The sequence below is a fragment of the Mytilus galloprovincialis genome, chromosome 4 (genome assembly GCF_965363235.1).
Source record: "Mytilus galloprovincialis chromosome 4, xbMytGall1.hap1.1, whole genome shotgun sequence".
Lineage (NCBI taxonomy): Eukaryota > Metazoa > Mollusca > Bivalvia > Mytilida > Mytilidae > Mytilus > Mytilus galloprovincialis.
Window position 1 is genome coordinate 51,063,998 of NC_134841.1, and position 6,128 is coordinate 51,070,125.

Genomic DNA, 6,128 nt, shown 5'->3' on the forward strand with positions numbered 1-6,128 from the left:
GCTGTCTGATTGGTGTATACCTTGTATCTCATTGTACTAATACACTTAAATAGAAAGTTCTGTGAAATAAAGATGATATACAAATGTACCAGATTGAAAGTCTCTCTGTAATTTACAACCATTTACTTGTTTCATATATGCAAAAATAGTTTTTTCTCATTTTAACACTAATCTTAAGATTTAGGGAAAATATTGACAAAACAACAAGCATAATACCATTAAAGGATTTCAAATTTGGGCTGCACAATATGCAATAAGCTACAAAATTTTGTTATTTCGTTTTTTTATATATATACAAATTTCATTTTAAAACATGCATTTTCATTTTTTTTAACATAACTTGTCTGTTGACACAATAATTTGAATTTGAACTGTACTATATTCTGAAAGTACTTGTGGTTGAAAAAATATACACAATAGTTTATTCCAGGTGGTTTACACTTCTTGAATACACCACTTAACTATTACTTCATGTCTTTTTATAATGTTTATAAGAGTCCTCTTCTGCATATAATTGCTATTTGTATATTTCAAGGATTCCTTCATACGTTTGCACAAGTTTATCCTCCTAAGATGTTGCTCCAATGATAAAATCCTGTAATGCATACTTAGCAATCAGACTCTTGGAAAACTTCCTACAGTTCCTGTAATATAATAAAATCCATATGTAATGTTTGTTTCTGTAGTCAAGGTTCAAGCAAAAAAGATTACATCAATTTAATCTCCAATGATTTACCAAACTCATAATTAGGAGAAAACTGTATTATATTTTAAGCTCGAGCTCCGACATGATCAATTGGTGACTTTATGGTGATTTTTAGTAAAACCCAGACCCAGGTTTTTTACTAGTATTTCCCACTAGGATGGGCATTGCAATACTCATACTACCCAGGTTTTTGAATTGCCAATAATAATAATTATAACCCTGTTTCTGGACATTTTATAGCTCACTATGCTGTATCAGTTTTGCTCATTGTTGAAAGCTGTACATATGATCATTTATAGTTGGCAGTATTCAGTCATTTGGACTCTAGTGGATAGTTGTCTCATTGGAAATCGTGACCACGTTACATGTTTTATAATTTATTATAAATTACTTATGAAAACAAACTGTCTTCATGTACATTGTATGTGTACTACATATAACCTGTATATATATAAGTATACTTAGTGCCTATAAAAACACAACTCATCATTTTCAAGCCCCCTTCTAACATGTCTTAGCCCCTTACAATCATAGCTTACACCAAAAAACAGCTGATTTCTTAATTGATTATAGCTTGTGTAGTATACAATAAACAGACCAAAATATGACACTTTATATAGACCAATGAACCCTGCCAAGACAGTATTGTACTACATACAATCAGTTTCAGACAAGGCAAAAATTACCTAGTTCATGATATCAGTAATTGTTTGATTTTAGTCGAGCTATTTTGATAATTTTCCTCAAACTACAAGCATAAATTAGCACATGGGAATAATATTAATATGAAATAAGAATTGAAATCTTAGGATATCCAGAATATAAAATTTTAATCTCATAAATTTACACATGGACTAAAAATTACAGAGGTAAATAAATGTAACTACATGCCTATTCCATAAATGAATATAGCAGATTAACTTTTCCCTTGATCTGTTGATTGATAGTGTTTTTTTTATTTCATTAGTTTGAATGAACTCCTTTTTAAATTTGCACATGATTAAGCATTATTGTCATACCACTACAAATACTGTAACAAATACATACCAATTACATGTATTGTAGCTATAGGGTCTCATCTACATGTATATCTAATCAATTCATTCATTTCATTGTATAACTTCACTTCCACTTACATCTTGGGAACTACAAGTGTGTATAATTCTGAAAATTTAATTTCCATTAATTATTATAAATATAAGCCCTGAACCTGATTAATTTTTTCCAAATAAAAGTAGAGGCTCTAAGCTCTAAGGCAGTAACCATTTTGATTTTCAGGGGGGGGGGGGGGGTTTAGCTGCCACTATATGTAATGCTAAAATTAAAAGAAAAAAATTGTAAGAAAAAAATTGTTTTCCACTTGTCAAAAAGAAAATAGATTGTTTTTCGCTGAAGGCACAAAAAAAAGTTAGTCCAGTAAAAAAATTTCATAGCCCCCGCCCCAGAAAACCAAATGGTTGCTGTCTAAAGAGCCTGTGTTGCTCACCTTTAGTCTATGTGCATATCATAAATAAATGACACAGATGGAACCATGGCAATATTGTGTTTTGGTGAGGGTGATGTGTTTGTATGTCGATCTTACTTTAATGAACATTCTTGCTTCTTACAATTATCTCCTTCTTTAATAAACTTGGCCCAGTAGACTGAGTAGTATACAAAATTAATGAAAATTGTTAAAATTGACTATAAAGGGCAATAACTCCTGAAGGGGTCAATTTAACATTTTGATCATCTTGTAACGTGACTGAGGGGAGGTATCTACAAGAAAAAAACAAAGTGCACATTAGTTCCACATTAATACGACAATTTTGGAAAAAGGGTCCTCTAACATAAAGATCTACCTAACTTTTGAGCTGTGGAGTCTGCGTAGTGGCGGTCTGGACCCCTCCCGTCTTGTCTGTAGGTCTGTATCTGCAAGAAAAAAACAAAGTGCACATTAGTTTCACATTAAGGGAGTTAGCTTCTCAGTTTCAAAGTAATTAACTTTTCAAAAGACTATATGCCTTTGAAATTTTGGCGGGAAAATATTCTCTCTTGACTTTTCATTATTAGCTTTATCATTGACCAGTTAAAGTCCTCAAAAACTACTAAAAAGTAATTAAAATTTTAAAAGACTTCAACACACAGCTTATAACTATACATGTAAAAGAATTATAAAAAGAAAAATGGGGGTCACCGGGCAAAATTTGTTTATGCATTCCAATGGATAAAACCAGAGGATTCCGAAAATCTGACCTAAATTCCAAAACATGACAAGCCAGCTTCCTTAATACGGCAACTTTGGAAAAAGGGTCCACTAACATTAAAGGTCTACTTAACTGTTGAGCTGTGGAGTCTGCGCAGTGGCGGTCTGGACCCCTCCCCGTCTTGTCTGTAGGGTCTGTATGTACCTGCAAGAAAAAAACAGAGTGCACATTAGTTCCACATTAACACGACAATTTTGGAAAAAGGGTCCACTTACATTAAAGGTCTACTTAACTGTTGAGCTGTGGAGTCTGCGCAATGGCGGTCTGGACCCCTCCCCGTCTTGTCTGTAGGGTCTGTATGTACCTGCAAGAAAAAAACAGAGTGCACATTAGTTCCACATTAACACGACAATTTTGGAAAAAGGGTCCACTAACATTAAAGGTCTACTTAACTGTTGAGCTGTGGAGTCTGCGCAATGGCGGTCTGGACCCCTCCCCGTCTTGTCTGTAGGGTCTGTATGTACCTGCAAGAAAAAAACAGAGTGCACATTAGTTCCACATTAATACGACAATTTTGGAAAAAGGGTCCACTAACATTAAAGGTCTACTTAACTGTTGAGCTGTGGAGTCTGCGCAATGGCGGTCTGGACCCCTCCCCGTCTTGTCTGTAGGGTCTGTATGTACCTGCAAGAAAAAAACAGAGTGCACATTAGTTCCACATTAATACGACAATTTTGGAAAAAGGGCCCACTAACATTAAAGGTCTACTTAACTGTTGAGCTGTGGAGTCTGTGCAATGGCGGTCTGGACCCCTCCCCGTCTTGTCTGTAGGGTCTGTATGTACCTGCAAGAAAAAAACAGAGTGCACATTAGTTCCACATTAATACGACAATTTTGGAAAAAGGGTCCACTAACATTAAAGGTCTACTTAACTGTTGAGCTGTGGAGTCTGTGCAATGGCGGTCATGACCCCTCCCCGTCTTGTCTGTAGGGTCTGTATGTACCTGCAAGAAAAAAACAGAGTGCACATTAGTTCCACATTAATACGACAATTTTGGAAAAAGGGCCCACTAACATTAAAGGTCTACTTAACTGTTGAGCTGTGGAGTCTGCGCAATGGCGGTCTGGACCCCTCCCCGTCTTGTCTGTAGGGTCTGTATGTACCTGCAAGAAAAAAACAGAGTGCACATTAGTTCCACATTAATACGACAATTTTGGAAAAAGGGTCCACTAACATTAAAGGTCTACTTAACTGTTGAGCTGTGGAGTCTGCGCAATGGCGGTCTGGACCCCTCCCCGTCTTGTCTGTAGGGTCTGTATGTACCTGCAAGAAAAAAACAGAGTGCACATTAGTTCCACATTAATACGACAATTTTGGAAAAAGGGCCCACTAACATTAAAGGTCTACTTAACTGTTGAGCTGTGGAGTCTGCGCAATGGCGGTCTGGACCCCTCCCCGTCTTGTCTGTAGGGTCTGTATGTACCTGCAAGAAAAAAACAGAGTGCACATTAGTTCCACATTAATACGACAATTTTGGAAAAAGGGCCCACTAACATTAAAGGTCTACTTAACTGTTGAGCTGTGGAGTCTGCGCAATGGCGGTCTGGACCCCTCCCCGTCTTGTCTGTAGGGTCTGTATGTACCTGCAAGAAAAAAACAGAGTGCACATTAGTTCCACATTAATACGACAATTTTGGAAAAAGGGCCCACTAACATTAAAGGTCTACTTAACTGTTGAGCTGTGGAGTCTGCGCAATGGCGGTCTGGACCCCTCCCCGTCTTGTCTGTAGGGTCTGTATGTACCTGCAAGAAAAAAACAGAGTGCACATTAGTTCCACATTAATGCGACAATTTTGGAAAAAGGGCCCACTAACATTAAAGGTCTACTTAACTGTTGAGCTGTGGAGTCTGCGCAATGGCGGTCTGGACCCCTCCTCGTCTTGTCTGTAGGGTCTGTATGTACCTGCAAGAAAAAAACAGAGTGCACATTAGTTCCACATTAATGCGACAATTTTGGAAAAAGGGCCCACTAACATTAAAGGTCTACTTAACTGTTGAGCTGTGGAGTCTGCGCAATGGCGGTCTGGACCCCTCCCCGTCTTGTCTGTAGGGTCTGTATGTACCTGCAAGAAAAAAACAGAGTGCACATTAGTTCCACATTAATACGACAATTTTGGAAAAAGGGCCCACTAACATTAAAGGTCTACTTAACTGTTGAGCTGTGGAGTCTGCGCAATGGCGGTCTGGACCCCTCCCCGTCTTGTCTGTAGGGTCTGTATGTACCTGCAAGAAAAAAACAGAGTGCACATTAGTTCCACATTAATACGACAATTTTGGAAAAAGGGCCCACTAACATTAAAGGTCTACTTAACTGTTGAGCTGTGGAGTCTGCGCAATGGCGGTCTGGACCCCTCCCCGTCTTGTCTGTAGGGTCTGTATGTACCTGCAAGAAAAAAACAGAGTGCACATTAGTTCCACATTAATACGACAATTTTGGAAAAAGGGCCCACTAACATTAAAGGTCTACTTAACTGTTGAGCTGTGGAGTCTGCGCAATGGCGGTCTGGACCCCTCCCCGTCTTGTCTGTAGGGTCTGTATGTACCTGCAAGAAAAAAACAGAGTGCACATTAGTTCCACATTAATACGACAATTTTGGAAAAAGGGCCCACTAACATTAAAGGTCTACTTAACTGTTGAGCTGTGGAGTCTGCGCAATGGCGGTCTGGACCCCTCCCCGTCTTGTCTGTAGGGTCTGTATGTACCTGCAAGAAAAAAACAGAGTGCACATTAGTTCCACATTAATACGACAATTTTGGAAAAAGGGCCCACTAACATTAAAGGTCTACTTAACTGTTGAGCTGTGGAGTCTGCGCAATGGCGGTCTGGACCCCTCCCCGTCTTGTCTGTAGGGTCTGTATGTACCTGCAAGAAAAAAACAGAGTGCACATTAGTTCCACATTAATACGACAATTTTGGAAAAAGGGCCCACTAACATTAAAGGTCTACTTAACTGTTGAGCTGTGGAGTCTGCGCAATGGCGGTCTGGACCCCTCCCCGTCTTGTCTGTAGGGTCTGTATGTACCTGCAAGAAAAAAACAGAGTGCACATTAGTTCCACATTAATACGACAATTTTGGAAAAAGGGCCCACTAACATTAAAGGTCTACTTAACTGTTGAGCTGTGGAGTCTGCGCAATGGCGGTCTGGACCCCTCCCCGTCTTGTCTGTAGGGTCT

At 38.8% G+C, this 6,128-nt stretch overlaps 1 long non-coding RNA gene across 1 annotated transcript; it reads right to left on the reverse strand.

Moving 5' to 3' along the window:
- Positions 1–266: 266 nt before the first annotated feature.
- On the reverse strand, positions 267–3,108 carry LOC143070653 (uncharacterized). The gene is made up of 2 exons (XR_012976621.1): positions 1,754–3,108; positions 267–644 (listed from the first exon to the last, which is right to left on the reverse strand). It is a non-coding gene; the product is annotated as an uncharacterized LOC143070653 (long non-coding RNA).
- Between the last annotated feature and the right edge of the window lie 3,020 nt (positions 3,109–6,128).